The sequence below is a fragment of the Acomys russatus genome, chromosome 21 (assembly GCF_903995435.1).
Source record: "Acomys russatus chromosome 21, mAcoRus1.1, whole genome shotgun sequence".
Taxonomy (NCBI): Eukaryota; Metazoa; Chordata; class Mammalia; order Rodentia; family Muridae; genus Acomys; species Acomys russatus.
Genome location: NC_067157.1, coordinates 9,595,105 through 9,614,177, shown reverse-complemented (window position 1 = coordinate 9,614,177; position 19,073 = coordinate 9,595,105). Strand labels below are relative to the sequence as shown.

Sequence of the window (19,073 nt, the reverse complement as noted above, 5' to 3'; positions counted from 1 at the left end):
AATAGGGCTATTGGGTTTTTTTTTTTTTTTTTTTTTTTTTTTTTTTTTTTTTTTTTCCCTGAATCCTACACCCCTTCCTTCATCAAATCATTAAATGAGTGTGCTTTTGGTTTTTCAAGACAGGGTTTCTCTGTGTAGCCTTGGCTGTCCTGGACTCACTTTGTAGACCAGGCTGGCCTCGAACTCACAGCGATCCGCCTGCCTCTGCCTCCCTGAGTGCTAGGATTAAAGGCGTGCACCACCATACCTGGCTGAGTATTTTTGGTTTTGGGGGGGGTTTGTTTGTTTGTTTTGTCTTATGAGTATGCTTTTTAAAATAAATTCTTAAAAATCTATTTTTGTATCTGGCATTCTGTCACTAAAAAGGTTTTTGTTTTGTTTTTGTTTTTAAGTAGAAAATGCTCTTAAGACTTGTCAGTGAGTTTAAGGAAAGCAATGTAAGAATAAATCAAGATGGAGACTTAGAGTTAAAAGCTGTATGGCAGTGTGGTAATAAGCAGTATAACTGCCGGTAAAGTGCATAGACATAGGTGGTGGTGGTGGGTTTCTAAGGTTGATTTCTGTGCCCTGAATGTTTGGAGGTTGCATCTATGTTCTGGAATAATTCACACAACTATCTTTGCATGTTCTTTGAAAAACATTTCCCTGTAACTTCTATAATTTCATAGTTACAATGCTGTGTGTAAGCTTTACATGTTTATAGATAAGGAACCAGGCTGAGGACAGGTGGTGGAGCACATCTTTCATCCCAGCACTCAGGTGGCAGAGGCAGGTGGATTTCAAGGCCAGCCTGGACTACAGAGCAAGTTCCAGGACAGCTAGGGCTACCCAGAGAAACCCATCTCAAAACAACAAAACCAAAACCTATCTAAAAAAAAAAAAAAATCAGGCCCAGAAAGATAACTCAGCGACTGCACAGTGAGGAGGCTTGATTCCGAGTCTGTATGACTACCGCTTGACTTTCCCCTCGTGCTTCCGCCCTTCCTTCTCCCTTCTTTTTATAAAAGAGAAAATGAGGCTCCCTTTTGGGGTTCTTACAGTCATTAATAAGAGAATTCAGAAATGGACTCAAGGAAGCTCAAGGACAGTTTTATTAGAGTTTAAGAGGAGAAGCAGCACAGGTTGGGTGAGAATCCAATCTGTCAGGTGTGGGCAGAGAGTGCGCACACTCCGCTGAGTGGAGGTGGCTAGTGAGCCAAGGAAAGCTGGAAAGCACCAAGCAGAGGAGAGGGTACAGGGAAAGGAAGGAAGAAAGGCTTCCCCTCTCTCCTCCAGCCTGTTAATCCTGAGGAAACATTTTTAGTTCCTACTTTCTCATATCAAGCATATATTACTTTAGTATTTAAAAAACTATTTAAAATCAATGTGGGAAAATTATACAACATATAGAATATTATAGTAATTCAGAGCAAGGAATGATGAGGGCTGGTTGAGATAATAAAGATAGCTTAATAGAGCAAATAAATCTTAATGTAATAATTAACCTTTCTTCTCAGCTTATCTGTTTATACACGCATGCGCTGTGTCTATTCCAGTGTGTCCACTAACCTCCACTGACTGGCTGGCCGCAGCTCAGGCTCTGCTGATCTACAGTTTTGCCCTGATCTTTGCTTCCTTTTTGAGGCCCCCTCTTATCACCCTTGCTCCATCTGTCAAGCACGCGTGAACCTGTAGCTAGGACCCCCGTGAAAGCCTTTCTGGTGTTTTGATTTTTAAGGCGGGGCCTCGTGTAGTGCAGTCTGGTCTTGGACTTTATGTGTGCTGAGAGCAGTCGTAAACTTCTGGCCTTCCATGGCTCCACCTGCCTCTCCAGTGCTGATGTTCCCGACCTGTGCTGCTGGGCCTGGCAGCTTTTTTTCTTTTTTTTTCCTGGTGCCATCCTGAGACAGCTGCCCTCAAATCCATGTCCATCCCACTGTCTGCTTCCCAAATGCTAACCTGTCAGGTGACTGTCCCCACGCTTCCCACTGCAGCGCTTTCCCACTATGAATTAAAGATGGGGTGGCTAAACAAACTTGGAAGCATATAGTTCCTAAAATGTCATTTTATTTCACATTTAAATTCATACAGTTATGCTTTTGAGCTCCTTGAAAGGTAGCTGAACTAAGTAAGACCTTGAATCCTGCCTAAATTAGAATTAATCTTACAGCTTCAGCAAGGACTGATGTCTGTCCAGTGTGCGTTGGCACAGCAGTACTTGATAAATTACTGATGTGTTTCCATGCCAGCTGGCAAATTATAATAAATAGAAATGGTGCCAAAGCAATAAAGTTAATACCCAGTCAGCAGGTTTGTGTTGGAAATCACACTTTGACCTGGGTTGTATGCTGGCTGTGTTGCTAAAGACGGAGGGAGGAGATTTGCTCAGACGCCTGCGACTGAAGGTGTTAAGGAAGGTACCACAGCGCCTGGGTAGGAGGCAGTGACCATGGTGGTGATGTGGAAAGGACCTAATCTGTACACTTGCAAAAGAAGTGTCACTTGTACCAAGTGCAGAAGTAGAGTCCAAGCTTAGGTGGTAATGGAGAGGTGGCCACAGCCAAGGGCAGCACCCTCGCCATCCAGCTGCAGTCCCTCTAGGGAGTTTGAAGAGCTTTAACAACTGAACTCAACCTGTTGCTTCAGGATGCTTTTGGTGGTTTGAAACTACACATTTTAAGGTTTCTTTGGCACAGCTTGGCTGGACCTCTCCAAGATCTCAGCCTCGCAAAAGCTGTGCTGTCTGTCACCCGCAGGCTCAAGTGAGCGGGGTCTGCTTCCACGCGCAGGTTGCTGGTCCGATTCTATTCCTTGTGAGCTGATAGAGAAAGGTTATGGAGGCCCATGCGGTCCTCTCTGTTTGTTTCATCAGGGAGTAGAGAAGAGCCAGAGACTGTCAGCAAAACACAGGTGACAGTTTTTTACAACATGATCTGGAAGGGGACAAACAATCACTTTAGCCATAATCTTTGCACTCAAAGCAATTGCTGCGGTCCAGCCCGGTCTCAAGGTCAGCAGATTACTGAAGGGAAGAATCACGCAGGGAGTGAATCCTGGGAGGTGGGAGTCTTTTTGAAAGCAGCCTTCTGTAACAGCCTCTCCTGGAGCTCGGGCTTGGGAAGAAGGGACCTCCTTGTTCACTGTGAAAACAGCTACAGTTGAGAGTGCACGTGAGGAATCTAAGGAAAAACATGAGCAACAACAAAGGGACCGCATGAGCTTGACCTGGCTCCTCCCCACACTTGCAAGTGGTCTTCAGATAAAGACGGTTCCGGTTCCGCCGTCTTCACCAGTGGATGTCCTCTCCAGGCCCTGTCTCCTCCTTAGTCGGAGGAGGGGGGCAGCGGGGGGGGGGGGGGAAACACCAGACCTCAGCAGGAGGGGCCTATCTGCCTCTGGCATCATCTTTGTCTTCCCCTTCCCTCTCCCCTCATACCTGTGCAGTCCCAGGAGGCTTCCGAGCCTCTGCAAGAGTCCAGAGGGCAGCAGGTGGTGGTCAGCTTGCTTTCTGAGGAGATTTACATCCCCTCTCACCTGCGGTGAGGAGGAGTTAACAAACCCTCAGACTTGTATTAGCTCCTCAAGAGAATATGAATGGGACTAAGTATTTTATTAACCCAAATCTCTATTTGGACTTCTCAGATTGAAGCTGGGGTATATTACTGTCAATTTAGTGGCATCCGAAAGGGTGGAGGTAAGATAACTTCTTTATGCTATAAGCCCTAATCCTTATGGATTTTAACTGTTTCAGAACCACCTGAAATGATTATGCAATTGATAGACATTTTGAAGGTTTTATCCCACTAACTATATGGTGAGGTAAGGGCCTTCCTTCAGTCATAGAGAATACACCTAATTTTAGCAAGAAACATCATTTTCTATGTCATTTTTAGTATGATCAGCCCAATGTTTGTTGTTTACAAATTTGAACTGGTATTTTTGAGACAAGCCTAGAGCACAGGCTGGCCTAGAATTCATTATGTAGCCCAGGCTGGCCTTAAACTTGAACTTGTGAGAGTCTTCCTGCCTCAGCCTCCCCAGTGCTGGAATTATAAATAATAAGCCATCAAGCCTGGCTTTGTGCAGTTCTAGAGACTGAGCCCTAGGCTCTTAATAAACTGAACAGGACCTACACCACCAACCCAATTCCTGCCTGTCTGTCTGTCTGGTTGGTTGGTTTGACAAGGTCTCTTGTACTCCATGTTGAAGTAAGGGCCTTCCTTCACTCATAGTGAATACTCCTAATTTCAATAAGAAATATCATTTTCTCATGTCAGTTTTAGTGTGATCAGCCCAGTGTTTCAAAAATTAAATCATTTTCAGATTTCTTTGTTGTTTATAATTGTAATTGGTATTTTTGAGAGAAGCCTAGAACTCATTATGAAGAATCCATTATGCAAAGTCAGTACATGGCTCTTAACACTTCCCAGGGGCTGGGGTTGCATGTACCATCATGCCCAGCTCCCAATCTTTACCTTTTAATCTGAAGCAAAGTCTTGCAAAGTTGCCCAGGCTGGCCTCGAACCTGTGATCTTTCTTGCTGCCCCCAGTATCATTAGTAGGATCTGAAGCTAGGATTATGTAGGTTCCCTCACCATGTCTAGCTCATTTACTTAAAATCTGAGAAGAGATTATAAATAAGCAGGTCAGTGGATATACACACATTCCCAAAGAAATGCTAATAACTGGGCTTGCTTTTGTTGGCAGTAGTTTATGCTTTTCTACATTTTCCTAAAGTTGTACAATGGGTGCATCTAAGATTAAGCCTATGCCATTAAAAAGACAATGACCTCCCCTTATCCTTAGAATGTAGTCTAACTAAGATCCCCCATGGATTGCCTGAATCTTCAGATAGTATCAAAGCCACCGACTGTCCTGCACAGCCCTCCAGTGAAGTTCACAGCAATAGAAAAGAACAAAGTTTGCCATAATGAAAGCTACATGGATGTGGTTTTCCTCTGGTGGGGTCATGCACTTGCCCTGTTTGAGACGTCAGGTAACGTTAACCAGTGCCTACACGAGGAGATGAGTAAGCTGACCGCCTTAGGTGCCGTGACAGACTGTGGGCTATTGTGTGCATACTACCTAAGCCCGACAGTAGCCAGTAGTCAATCTGATAACTGAGGTGGCTACTAAGCCAATACTGAGTGTATATGGCATGGCCCTCGGGAAAGGGTGGAGTCACATCCCTGGCAGGATGTATGGATACAGGGGAGTAATGTGCGAGTTTGAACTCACAGACTGGCCTTCTGCAGGAAGCAGAACTTCGGCGTGCTCTGAAGTACACTTCCTCTAGTATAGTGTGTGTGTGTGCGTGTGCAAAGCTGCACGTGTTTGACTTTCTTCATGGTTGCCTTTATCTCAAAGTGTCTGGCCATTAATTAAGATAGCTTTTTCCTGATTGTGCATTTGTCCCTGCCTTCTTCGCCCAGGGTATTTACTGACTTCTCACCAGTTTGTGTTTGTGAGCACTAGGTGGCGCTCTTACTCAACTGAAGTGTAGTTTATCGTATTTTTGGTGCTGTAGGCCTTAAGAGAAGACTTGTGTGCACAATTAAGAACATTTATGGTTTTGTTTGATTTTTAGAGGGAGTCTGAAGGAAGAAAGGGCACAATTTTAAGTTTAAATATCCAAGCTTAACTGTTTTTATTTTCTCATCTGTTATTCACTGGAGATAACCATCTCTCATTGCACAAATTGAGCACCTACCAGGCTTGCACAGGTACCTTATCTGTGAGGAGTAGAGATGAAGACCACTGACCTCATAGAGCTTCTGTTATACTTCTTAACTCCCCTCCCCCTCCCCCGCCATGCTACCATGCTCTTCTCAGCTCTGGACGTGCACTCGGTGCTTGGCCCTGTCACTTAATACAAGGAAAAGAGCTGGGGTCTGACTTGTCCCCGTCATCCAGCTGGTGTGGCTGCCAAGTTAGGCTCAGACCTATCTACGGATTTGGTCTTTGGAGATTTGTCTGTTAGTTTCAATACTATATTTTTAAAACCAAGGAACTGAATAAAATTTCACACTGTGTGTGTGTGTGTGTGTGTGTGTGTGTGTGTGTGTACACACATGCGTGCGGATGCCATATGCATGTGGGTGCCCAAGGAGACCTAAAGAGGGTGTTGTGTCCCTGTAGAGCTGGAGTTAAGCCCACGATGGGTTCTTGGAACCAAATCTGGATCTTCTGGAAGAGGGGAAAGTGCTCTTAATTGCTGTGCTGAGCTGCTTCTCTAGCTTTTGAAACTATGTGTTTTGTTTGTTTGTTTTAAAGTGTCTGTCTGTCCATCTGTCTGTCTATGTGCTTGTGGAAGCTGGAGACCTTGGAACTCCGTGGAACTGAAACAGCCGGCTGTTTCCTGACATGGGAGCTGGGTCGGGAACTCACATTCTCTGCAGTCTTACCTGCCGCGCCCTCTCGCCAGCCCACTAAGGTTTTCATACACTAATAATTAGTATTCACTGAATAAAAGCTGATTAGCAAAAGAGAGCTGTTCTTGTGCCCCAGGGAGCAGAGCAGAGACTGTTCTGGGAGAGGCTACAGCTTACTGATTCAAATGAGAGATTTTGGCTTTTTAGGAGTTTATGTGTTCCATCAGTTACATGGAAAACAGTGTGTGCTTGCATGGACTTTTTGGAGAAACGCCCAAGTTTATCATATTCAAAGATTACCCTCCAAAAATAAATAAATAAATAAAATAAAATGAGAACTACCATTAAGTTGGGTGTGGTGGTGCATGCCTGACACCCAGCACTTGTGGGGTGGGTGCCAGAAGGTCAGGAGTTCAAGATCCTTCTTGGCTACAGGGGAGTTCAAGACCCAGATGGGCTACCTGAGACCTTGCCTCAGAATAGCAACAGAGCCTTGTTACAACTTGAGCGACCATATTATGTCACACTTAGTCTCCCTCAGACTTACAGAGAAACCCTTTAAAACTTGAACTATGAGAGTTTTAAACCAGCAAAAGTAAAATATTGTGATTAAACATTAGCTCACCGCTCTCAGCTGTGGCGCTCCCCGCCTGTGGTTGGAGCTGCACTAAGCTTTCTTATACTGAGCAGCAGGTGCTCTAGGGCATGTGGGTTACAGGCAGAAAGTTCCAGACTTGATTCTAGCATAAGCATAGCCCAGATGAGCGCAGCAAAGCTGCAGCCTCGTGTAACATGAAACAGACAAACATGCCGAGCTTCAGACGGCTACTGTGCATGCATGCTGGTTCTTGCTGACTCTGCTGGGGAGGAGGGCAGGGGGCTGAGTGGGGTGGGGGAGGCAAGCTACTTAATATTGTAAGTTTCAGTTAGTTGACACTTTGGTTTTTTGTTAATTAGAAAAGTTAATGTTTTGTTTTGTTTGTTTTTTCCAGACAGTGTCTCTCTGTGTAATACTAGCTGTCCTGGAACTCGCTATGTAGACCAGGCTGGTCTCGAACTCACAGAGATCCACCTCCCTCTCCCTCCTGAGTGCTGGGATTAAGGACATGTCCCACCACTGCAAAGAAACCCAACTGTAACGTTTTTGAACACCAAGAGAACATTACGTACACCCTCACGCACATGAACGTTACATGGTATTTTACAGATGCGTTGTGTGTCTTTGAATCAGCTTAAGTACTGCACCTCCTCAGACGGCGTTCCTTTACGGCGGCTCTGTCATTTTGGTCCTCCTTTCCTCTTCTCCCAACCCCACGCTTCGGTTTTATAATAAAATAAAGATAGGAGCATAGTGACCTCTCTAAGGCATATTATTTAGCCCTGTGCCTGCTTTAACTTTTTAACATGGTTTTTACAGAGGAAAATAAGCAACAGGCTCAAACTGTGAAGCCGGGAATAGTACTCAGTTCTCCAAAGTCAGAAGTGGGAGGGTGGCGAGTTCAAGGCAGCCCTGAGCTACACGCATGGCCCGACTGCAACAAAAACAAGCAAGGACGCAGTCTGCCTGCACCGCTGCCGTGGCTGCCGCTCTGCCCGCCTTCCTCCTCATGCTGTTCTTCTCGTCCCTACACTGCTTTCCCTTCTCAGACTTCCCCATGAACACTAAATCTTTTTATTCATTGCTGGGACACCCTGGCCGACACTAGGACATACAACCAGATGTCCAATAAATACTGGTTCCCTGAAGGGATAAGTGTCATTATTATTACTACTTGGCACTTTGTACCCACCCTCCCACCTATCTGCCAGGGCCAACTAGTTTTCAAGAGTTCTCAAGTGCAAGCAAACTGTGTAAGGCATGCTCTGGTTTGTTTGCCCCTCTAAAACAGACGGGTTAGTCCTTGTCACTGCTGTATAGTTCTGTGAGACATTTTCCAGGACCTTTATAAACTCCTTGGTCAAATCAGGTAGGCCTTGTTTCTCTTCTCCAGTTAGAACTGGTAACATGGCCCTAAAGATGCCTAAAGGAAGGCCCCTGCAGATTACCAATGCACTCGTGGCAGGTCACTTTAAAACTAAGGAGAACATTGCCTGCTGCAGTCTATTCAGGAAACACACAGGTCATCGCTAACTGGGGCCTTGCTTTGGTACTTTCAGGCTGAGAACCAAAGGAGTGATTGGCAGACCAAAGTAGGTCAGAGACTACAATGGAGTAGCCAAGGGGACGTCCCTTAGTGTCCTGTGTTGTCCTGCCTCTAAGGGTGGAGTTCAGCTTCATTGTTAGGGTTCAGGCCTGCTGTCTGTGAGTGGAAGAAATACTCAAATGGCAGAAAAGTCTTAGGAAGATTATACATTTTTAGAATAATATGCTATTGTCAGTGATTGGAAGGGCCAATAGGGGCAGCAGAGGGAGACTAGAGCCCAGGCTTGGGAGATAGTTTAGTCTATACCGTGCTGGCCTCGCAAGCGTAAGAACCTGAGTTGGATCCTGGTAAGAAGCTGGGCCTGGTGGCATGGACAGAGGAGGAGGACCCTAGAGCTGACTGTCCAGCCAGCTAGCCTAGGCAGTACGTTCTCTGCAGAACCAGAACTGATAGTGATGGGGCGTGTGTATGTGTGTGTGTGTGTGTGTGTGTGTGTGTCTTATAGGCTGTGAGTCCAGCTCATCCAACAGTGGGCTTCCACCAGTAGAAAGTCCAAGAATCCAGTAGTTGCTCAGTCCACAAGTCTGGATGTCCCAGCTGCTCGTCAGGATGTGCTGGAATACGAAAGAACTGGGCTCTTTGAATACTAGTGGAAGAATGGACTCGCCAGTGAGGGTGGGAGAAAGCAGACAGAGCAAGAGGCCCTTCCGTGTCATTTAGCGGACAGCGGATGCTTTGGCCTAGGTTAAAGGCAGATCTTCCCACCTCAAAAAATCCAGACTAAAAGGGGCCCTTCCCACTTCAGATGATTTAACTAAGAAATACTTCTCACAGGTGTGCCCAGCTGCTTGGGTCTTAGTTCATTCCAAAGTAGACTTGGTCTGCTGTCCCACCATAAGACTCATGTGGAGGCCCGGTCACCAGCTGGTCACTGGCTGGATGAAGTTCCTGAGGATAAACCTGTAGTTGTCCAACACACACTCATGCATATACACCCCACACATGCGTGAAATATTAGCACTGAATTCATCTTCATTCCACATGCAAAAATATGCATGAACATAACAGCACTGTAAGGTAAAAGGACGGGCATGTGGGTTCCTCTGTGATGGGGACCAGAGTTAAGATTTCATCTGCTTTTCTGGGGCCTGCCTGCCTTTCTTTCTTTCTTTCTTTCTTTCCTTCTTTCTTTCAATACATCTAGTGTAGCCATTGTAGAAAGGACTGTACTTTATTTTTGTTTATTTATTTTTACTTTTATGTGCATTGGTGTTTTGCCTACAGGTATATCAATGTGAGAGTGTCAGATCTTGGAGTTATAGACAGTTATGAGATGCTGTGTGGGTGCTGGGATTTGAACTGGGGTTCTCTGGAAGAGCAGTCAGTTCCCTTAACCAGTGAGCCATCTCTCCAGCCCTGGACTCTATTTTAGTATCAAAGATCTGTTCCGGATTTAGCAACCCGTATTGCATTAGTTCTGAACAGATGTCGTTGGATAAATATTAAAAGCAAAACTAGTGATTATTGGACTGGCAGCTATCATATTTCTATGAAACAACCTTTTCCCCTGCCCGTTTGACTGTGATTAAGCAATCTTATTAGCAACCAGCTGGCTTCAAAGAGTCTACATTGTTTTTTATGCCTCAAAGTTAAATTTACATTTTCTTAAAGTTAATTTATAAGAAATGGCTCCTTGGGTTGGTTAAAATATTAAATCATTTTCCTTAAATTACATGTGTATGAAGTGGTACATATGGAGTTACATGAATTCTGGGAAACTGAAATTTGCTCTTCCCTCAAAGACAGCACACTTGTTATCTTAGTGTGTGTTATCTCATGGAGCAGAAGGCTGCACTCCTGCAAAATTCCCTTTCCTAGGTGCCCGCCCAAGGCCTTTTAAGGACGAGAGACCTGTGAGAATGTTCAGCCTTTAACACAGATATTTGCGCTGAAGTTATTTTTTGTTCTTGTGTTTGCCAAAAGTTGCTGACAACTTAAAAAGCTACTGTGTGAGTGCCTACCAGTTGCCTAGATTGGTTTGATGATTTTGGACAAATGTGGATCAGGATTTCCTGTAATTTTTCTTCCTCTTCTGGGACGCGGTAGCCTCTATCTCTGAGCTATTGTACGCTTGAAAAGAAAACACAAAGCAAGCACTGCATCTGAGTTACCTTTACTTCTGTGCCAAGTGAAACTTGCCCTCTGCTACGTGTGAGCGGTTCTTGGTGTCCTGACATCTGGAGTGGTTCAGTATGGAGAGGGAATTCTGGGCTCTTAGGAGAACTTTGTCTCAGCTAAACTCACTTCTGTTCTCATCACAGCCAGTCTTAGCCTAATCTTGGCTGAAGCACTTTCCTAGGATCCATGCGACAAAGCAGATTGTCCTGGAGCCTAGAATCCGTTCCTGGATTACTTGTGTTGGGCAGAGTGGAGTGGGGTTCAGGGATATACAAACAAATGAATTTTTAAAAGTGCAAGTCAAGCTAGGCAGTGGTGGCACATGCTTTTAATGCTAGCACTCAGAAGGCAGAGACAGGCAGATCTCTGTGAGACTGAGGCCAGTTTGGTCTACAGAGTGAGTTCCAGGACAGCCAGCACAGAGAAACACTGCCTTGAAAAAAACAAAACAAGGCCTGGCATGGTGGTGCACACCTTTAATCCCAGCACTCAGGAGGCAGAGGCAGGTGGATCGCTGTGAGTTCAAGGCCAGCCTGGTCTACAAAGTGAGTCCAGGACAGCCAAGGCTGCACAGAGAAACCCTGTCTCAAAAAACTGAAAGAAAGAAAGGAAGGAAGAAAGAAAGAAAGAAAGAAAGAAAGAAAGAAAGAAAGAAAGAAAGAAAGAAAGAAAGAAAGAAAGAAAGAAAGAAAGAAAGAAAACAAAAGTATGATCAAACAAAATCTTCTGTTAAGAATTAGGCATTCTGTTAAAATAACTGAAATCAATTTCTGAGTGAAGAGACTTCTAATCCTAGCTACTGTTTAGATACAAGGAGTGCCTGCAGTGCATCCTAGGCCAAAATATAAACATCTGTGCTCCAGAAGAGAAGAGAAGTTGGAACATCTGCGGAGAAGCAAGAGTCTTGAATAGAGGAAGTTCTCTGGGAACTCTAACTGGGGCTTGGGTATGGTTGCATATTTGAGTCAGGAGTGTGTTTGCATCCGGGTATCAGAGCGAGGGGCCATACCCTGGGCAGTAAGTGGATAGGAGTCTTCCTTTGCAGGAAGTCTTAATTTAGGTGCGTGCTGTTGCCCATAATGATGTTTTGCTAACCTTTGGCCTCACAGTGGCTGTTAGATTGTCAGAATCCACTGTGTTTCTATCTATTTGTGAGTATCAAGTTACAGCCAGAGCATCAGCCTGAGGCAGTAGGCCTTCATCCTGTACAGAGTTCTGAGTGGGGAGCGTTTCCAGGTGGCAGAGCTAAGAGGTTTGGGCTCAGGGTCCTTCTTGAGGTTGAAGTCAAGATCGCAATGGGGGCTAAAGTCTCTGAAGGGCAGCCAAGCTAGAAATGTGCTTCCAAAACAGTCACGTGCATATTGGAAGAGGATTCAGCTCTGCACTGATGGATTATCTCCAAAGTGCTCAAGCAGGCCTCCCCCAAAACACTCACCTAAAAGATACCTCTAAGGTGTGCAGGGGAGAGAAGAGACGAGGACAAGAAGGAAGCTGCAGTGTCTTCTATGTCGTTTTTGTCACATCCGGTTGTTCATGCGATCCTGATAGAGTTTGGAAGGGAACTACAGAAGGTTTTAGTATTAGGAAGCAAGAATCATTAGGAGACATCTCAGGATGTGCCCCGGGTAGAAAGGAGGAGAAGGAGGCTGTGCGAGCATCTCAGCAGCCAGAGCAGTGTAGCACGGCCTCCTAGAAGCTGCTAGGAGTCAGGTATTGAACGTGTTTAGCATCTGGGGTAGGCGTGAGAATAGAGTTGGAAGTGGAGTTTGGGATAGCATACTGTCCATTGTCTGCCACCGGCAGGCATTTGATGGCGGTGAGCACTGTTGCTTCCTTGCAGTGTCGGGGACAGAACTCAGGGTATTTATTGCACATACTGAGCAAACATTCTGATTATGCTATGTTCGCGCTACGATGAGGTTACTGTTAATTTCCCCCACTTCTCAGTTTTAACATGGAGGGTTAACCTGGTGGGTTAAAGGAACCCTAACAGTTTTTTTTTTTTCTTTTTCTTTTGTAGACAAGGTTTTGCTAAATAGTTTAAGCTATCCTTAAACCCGAGATCCTTGCCTCATTTTTAAAATGCTGCAATTACAGGCATGTGCCACCAGGCCCAGCTGAGGTTAGTTTTTAAACATGTACTCGATTCCTGTACTCATTATGGAAGTAAAGTTCTCATTGGTGCTAAGTACTGGGACTACCTGAAGTTTACTAATTGTGAAATATAAGATAGCTTGTTGTGAGGAAGATTTTGCTGTTTTTCTTCTCTAGTTTCCTATATTTATTTGCATAAAATTTTTGGGAGTAAATTCACACTTTTCAGCATCAACAAAAAAAATGTATGAAGTGTATGACTGGTAGTTTCAGTATCCAGTGGCACCTGGAATCACATGGAAGGAGAATCTCAGAGGGGCATCTAGGTCAGCTCAGCCTGTGGGTATGCGCTAATGGGGGTCATTAAGGATGGGAGCTCCTTCTACTGTGAGCAGCGCCGTACCTTGGGCTGCACAGTAAGCTGCCTTAAGAGTTGAGGGAGCCCGCTGACAGAGGAGGTGAGAGAGTTGTGGTGTGACTACTTGCCTCTGGTCCCTGCTCTGGCTTCCCCACAGATGGCCACTACGTGGAACTGCGATCCACATAAACCTCCCTTCCTAAGTGGCTTCCTCTGGGTATTTTGTCACGGTAACTAAGCTGAAGCTGGGAACGTGCGCCTACCATATACTGTGTGCAAATTCTGTAGAACTTTAAAGAAAACCTTGGCTAGATGTGGTGGCACACACCTTTAAATACCAGCACTACACGCAGAGGCTGGTGGATCTTTGTGGGTTTGAGGCCAGCTTGGTCTACACGTTGAGTTCCTGGTCAGGGCTGTGCATGGGCTCTGTCTCAATCAACCAATTGACATTTTTTTAAATAGAAAAACTTAACTTCTGCCAGTCACTATTTTATTTTGTGGTGGTCATTTCCTCAGTAATGATTAGATTTTTTAAAAATCATATTATTTATTTTAAAATTCTATATTTTTCTTTCTTTCTTTCTTTCTTTCTTTTATTTTTAGTAGTTACCAAGTTATATTTCTGACAAATACCATAAAACTTGAACCATAGAAGTAGAAAGAATCTGCATTTAAACAGGAGGTCCAGGAATACTGGAGCAAAAGAGGGAGGAGATGAGATGCTATAAATAAACTGAAAGGCAGCAGGCAAAGACCAGGGCTCCCCTGATTTTCTTCTCTGTGTCCAAAGACAAGGTAGGAGCGGGTTCTTTCTCCAGAGTCTAAGCTGGGGAGCAGCGAGGAGAGTCATGGTTGAAAAGAATGAACCATCAGGACCCAGGCCTTGCACCACAGCACGCCAGCATGGCAGTCTGCTCTTGGAGCGAAGGATGCAGTCTGAACATAACACACACTCTCAAATTTAGCTGCTTGTTTGTTTTCAAGACAGGGTTTCTCTGTGTAGCTCTGGCTGTCCTGGAACTTACTCTGTAGACCAGGCTGGCCTCAAACTTAAAGACCCACCTGCCTCTGCCTCCCAAGTGGAGATTAAAGGTGTGCAGCACCACCTGGCACCACCTGGCTGGTCATTTGACCTGAAACTAAAGAGGGCCTTTGTTTGTTTGTTTGAAAAAGGGTTTCTCTGTGTAGTCTTAGCTATCCTGGACTCACTTTGTAGACCAGGCTGGCCTTGAACTCCCAGAGATCCACATGCCTCTGCCCCCCAGAGTGCTGAGATTACAGGTGCTCGTCACCTCAACCAGCTAAGCAGGACCTTTTAAAGCATAATGACAGAGAAGAAACATTTAACAGGAAACTTAATATGGATTGCATTAAAATTAACTTCACAAAAATGAAATGCAAACTATAGGTGGAAAAATATATTGTTTATGAAGCAAGTTAATATCCTTAGTGAATTTAAAACTCCAGCCAGCAAAATGGCTTAGCATGTAAAAAAGAACTTGCAGTGTGTACCTGGCAGCCTGAGTCTGACTCTCAGAACCCACAGGAAGGTGGGAGGAGAGAGCTAGAGCTTCCCCACTAAGTACACCTTTCAGTAGTTACTAGACTTCTAGGTTTAAGTAAATTTTTGTTTATCATTGGTCTAAACAATCAGCAGAAAATGCAGGTAACAATCCCAGAACGCTATATAAACAGCCTTGTTCAAATCTAGCCACCCAAAATAAAAAAAATGATAGTTGGCCATAAGAGTATTAAAATTAGAGCCAGATGTGGTGGCCCACTTCTATTACCCCAAGACTTTGGAAGAAGAGCCATACCATATGGCTTACCATATTAGGTCAACAATAAATATTTGTTGAGTGGACCAATACATAAATAAAGTAGAGGTGCGTTCTCGCTCTCCAAACTGTGCTGATGGTAATGATGTTTCCAATAGGACAGTTTGCCTTTAAAGTCCAAGTTCAACACTGATGACAGAGAATGATGTAGCATCAAAACTTTATATAAAGTTTATGTCACTAAAGTATCTTTAGGGCTCTTTAAATACCTGAAGATAGCATCATAAAATATTCAAGAGTGACTGGGATGTAGCTCAGCTGGTAGAGTCCTTATACCTGGCACTCACAAAGCCTTGGCTTCAATTCTCATCACTTCACAAAACCAGGCCTGGTAGCACACATCTATAATCTCATCACTCCACTCCAGAGGTACAAACAGAAGAGTCAGAAAGTCAAGGTCATCCTTGGCTTCCCAGGGAACTAAAGGCCAGCCAGGGCTTCATGAGACTCTGTCTCAAACACCTCGAGTAGTAAGCATATTAAAGGATACCTTCATTTTTTTTTTTTTTGATACCTTCATTTTTTAGTAACATTGAAAGTAGCAAACAAAAATTTTTATTTAAAAATGAAGGCTCAGTGGGCCACTCAAAGTGATATTTAATATCAACTTTATAAAATATTCATCGAAAGCACTGAGGGGCTAGGGAGTGGCTTAGACCATGAAATTCCTGCAACACACACACACACACACACACACACACACACACACACACGAGGACTGGAGTTTGGATCCTTCACCGCCCATGTAAAAAGCAAAGCCCCTGGGACTGAAGAGATGGCAACAAATATTTATTGTTGACCTAATATGATAATTCATATGGTAGCAATGTGACTGCCACACCACCATGGAGACCTGCGTTTAGATTGGCAATCCCAGTGCTAGAGGGTGGAGAGAGACATGTCCCTGTGGCTCACTAGTCAGCAGTCTCATGGGTGTTGGGTCCTGGTCGAGTGAGAGACCTGTTTCAAAAGATGAGGTGGAGCACAGAAAGCCACAGTGGAGGAGACCCAATGTCAACCTCTGCCTCCATACACGGGCGTGCACACGTGCACACTTTCCTATATGCACGTACATACGCTACACACATATACATACATACACAACAAAAAATAAATAAAAGCCATCCCTTCCAAAATCCAGAAGTTGCCAATGTGCTAGTACAAAGAGATGGATTCTTCAAGAGCTAGTGAGGCCATGAAGGCTGCCCCTGTGGAGGAGTGGCCTTGAAACATGGAGCTGGCTCCGCTTGCCCTACTGCTGTGGGAGGACATGTGGCTCTTATCCTAAAAATGCCAGAACCTTGATCTTTTGTGCCCCAGTCTTCTACTGTGAGAAATAGTTTTCTGTTTTCCCCATAAATGATAGTCTTGGAAACAGGGCATTTATCATTTTATCTTGTGTTTAGTTACAGAAAGAAAGAACCAGTAACTGTGACTCCTGTAATTCTATACCCTTTTTCTTTCTGGTCTCAGTTTTGTTTTATAAACTTTATTATTTAAAAAAAAAAATTCTTTCAGATAAAAACATTGCACACTAAAACTATCAGACACAAATTCTCCACATTTCAGCAACCGTCTACACAGCTAGAGTACTTAGGATGGAAGCTGGGGAAGAAACATCACCTTAAATTTTATATTGTATCGAATATGTTTTATGCACTTATCCACCACCCAAACCAACAAATCTATGAGAGACAGAACTGTTTCACAGCGCATGCCCGTTACCTCCAGCTCACTCTTACTCAAGACCAAGGAAGGAGGGAGGGCTGGAGGGGCTGGAGGGAGGGCTGGAGAGAGGGCTGGAGGGGCTGGAGGGAGGGCTGGAGGGGCTGGAGGAAGACTGAATACGGCCGCCTTGATGTTCTTCATGCCTTATCTTACACCTAAAGGGGGATGTAAAAGACACCGATTTTTAAAAACCTTTTAAACAATTACATTTCCTGTTTGAAGGAGCCGAGCTACTATGCAGCGTTATCATTAATATAGAGTGTTACAATGCTGTAGCTTGTTCAACTCATTCGCCCTTCTAGGATTGGTGATATGGGTCTCATTCAGGAAAGCATGCATTTATTCATTTACTTACTTACTTACTTACTTCTGGGGACCAGGTTTCACAATTTAACCCTGGCTGTCCTGGAACTTGATTGGTCGACCAGGCTGACCTCAAACTTACAGAGATTATTCCCCCTGCCTTCACCTCCGCTTTTGACTGCTGGAATTGAAGGTGTGTGCCAACATAGCCAGTAAGGCAGTTTTGTTCAAAAATAGTCAAATGAATTACTACATTTTCACTAGAGAAGCATCGTTATAGTCAGCCTCAGGTCTCACATGTGCAAGGCAAATCTGTTATCACTAATCGTATCCCAGCCCCCCCAAAATTTAAGCCATTGTGAAACTGATCTCAAAAATTAGTTACGTTTTCATAAAAGATTTTTCTTTTGCTCCAGAAATTAGTTTACAAATCGTTTGTTTAACATTCATTCTGTTTGTGTAAATGTTGCATTAATATTTGAGAGAAGGGGCTGGAGAGATGGCTCAGAGGTTAAAAGTACTGGCCGCTCTTCCAAAGATCCTGAGTTCAATTCCCAGCAACCACATGGTGGCTCACAACCATCTATAATGAGATCTGGTGCCCTCTTCTGGTGTACATGCAAGCAAAACACTGTGTATATATGATAAGTAAATTTTTAAGAAAGTACTTGAGAGAAGGCTTCACTAAAGGGTCTTCAGTTCGTCTCATTTGAACAGTCTTGCTAATTGGGCAGTTTTGGCCATAGCAATCTATTACTTATTCCTTTGGACACTTACACTTTGATGACTATAGCGCCTCTGAGTACTAAAAACTGTCCTAGTCCCTCTTGCCTCTGTGCTAGACTGCAGCTGAAGACTGGAAGGGACAGGAGGCAGTAGTGAGTGACCTCATATTTGCTGGCACCACTGTGTCACAGTGTCATGCTTACTAGTTAAAGGCTGTGGTCAGAGTGGAAAACAGGATTCGGCCTGAGTGGGGCTGCCCTGGCTTCACACCGTGGAGTCTGTGAACAGGATAGGAAGGGACGTCCATGCTTGTCAGTGCATGTAGGTAAGTGACTTCAGAGCCGAGAACGCTGTGGGGTTTAGCTGCCTCTTAGAAAGCTCCTTCATCGCCTTTCAGGCTATGGCAGCCAGTCATTCCTCTTTCAGCAGAGACAAGCTGCAGGTAAGGACTTGATTTTTTGAGTGGGGATCTCACTTGAAGCCAGGCTGGCCTGAAGCTAGGGATCTTCCTGCCTCAGCAGCTGGAGCGCTAAGCTGTAGGCACATCACTACACCCATTACATTACATTTTAATGTAAAACCTATTTTTAATATTTAAGATATGCCATATTATCCTTGCCTTTAGCAAGCTGGCAGATCTGAGTCACATAAATTTAAATTTCTTTTTGTAACCACATATACACACGCACACACACACACACGCACGCACACACGTCCTCATAATCATCCTGTGAAGGTTGGGGATATTTCACTGAGTCTAGGTCCCAAATTGCATTTACTGCTATTGCATGGTGCCCCGCAGACAGATACGCCTCGTTCAGTAGTGTGATTGATTAGTGTTGGAGAGGCTTCCAGCTGGGCTAGTAGCTGCTCTGTCTCTCTGTGTTTAGTTCCTCCCTCCCATTGTGACTAGGACAAGGCTGCGCCATACCACAGAATCTGTGCAAAAGCAGGAAAGTAGTTAAAGTGAATAATTCATAGCTACAGGGCTCTGCACTAGATGGGTGAATGTATTTACTTCATACATGGAGTTTCAACTATCCAATTTGCCTGCAATTGCTGCATTTTTTTAAAAAAGATGTATTTATTATTATGTATACAGTGCTCTCCTTGCATGTACTCCTGCAAGCCAGAAGAGGGCGCCATATCACATTACAGATGGTTATGAGCCACCATGTGGTTGCTGGGAATTGAACTCAGGACCTTTGGAAGAGCAGGCGGCGCTCTTAACCACTGAGCCATCTCTCTAGCCCCAATTGCTGATGGCTCTAGCCCCAATTGCTGCATTTTATAATGATCCCTTTTATAGTTCTTAATTTCCTTTCAGTTTTTTAAATTAAATTATTTTTGA

General features: G+C 44.3%; 1 protein-coding gene across 1 annotated transcript in view; it reads left to right on the top strand.

The window, feature by feature from the left end:
- The window catches only part of Sesn1 (sestrin 1), an 89,334-nt gene that overhangs the window by 14,947 nt on the left and 55,314 nt on the right, over positions 1-19,073 (top strand). The window lies entirely within an intron of this gene.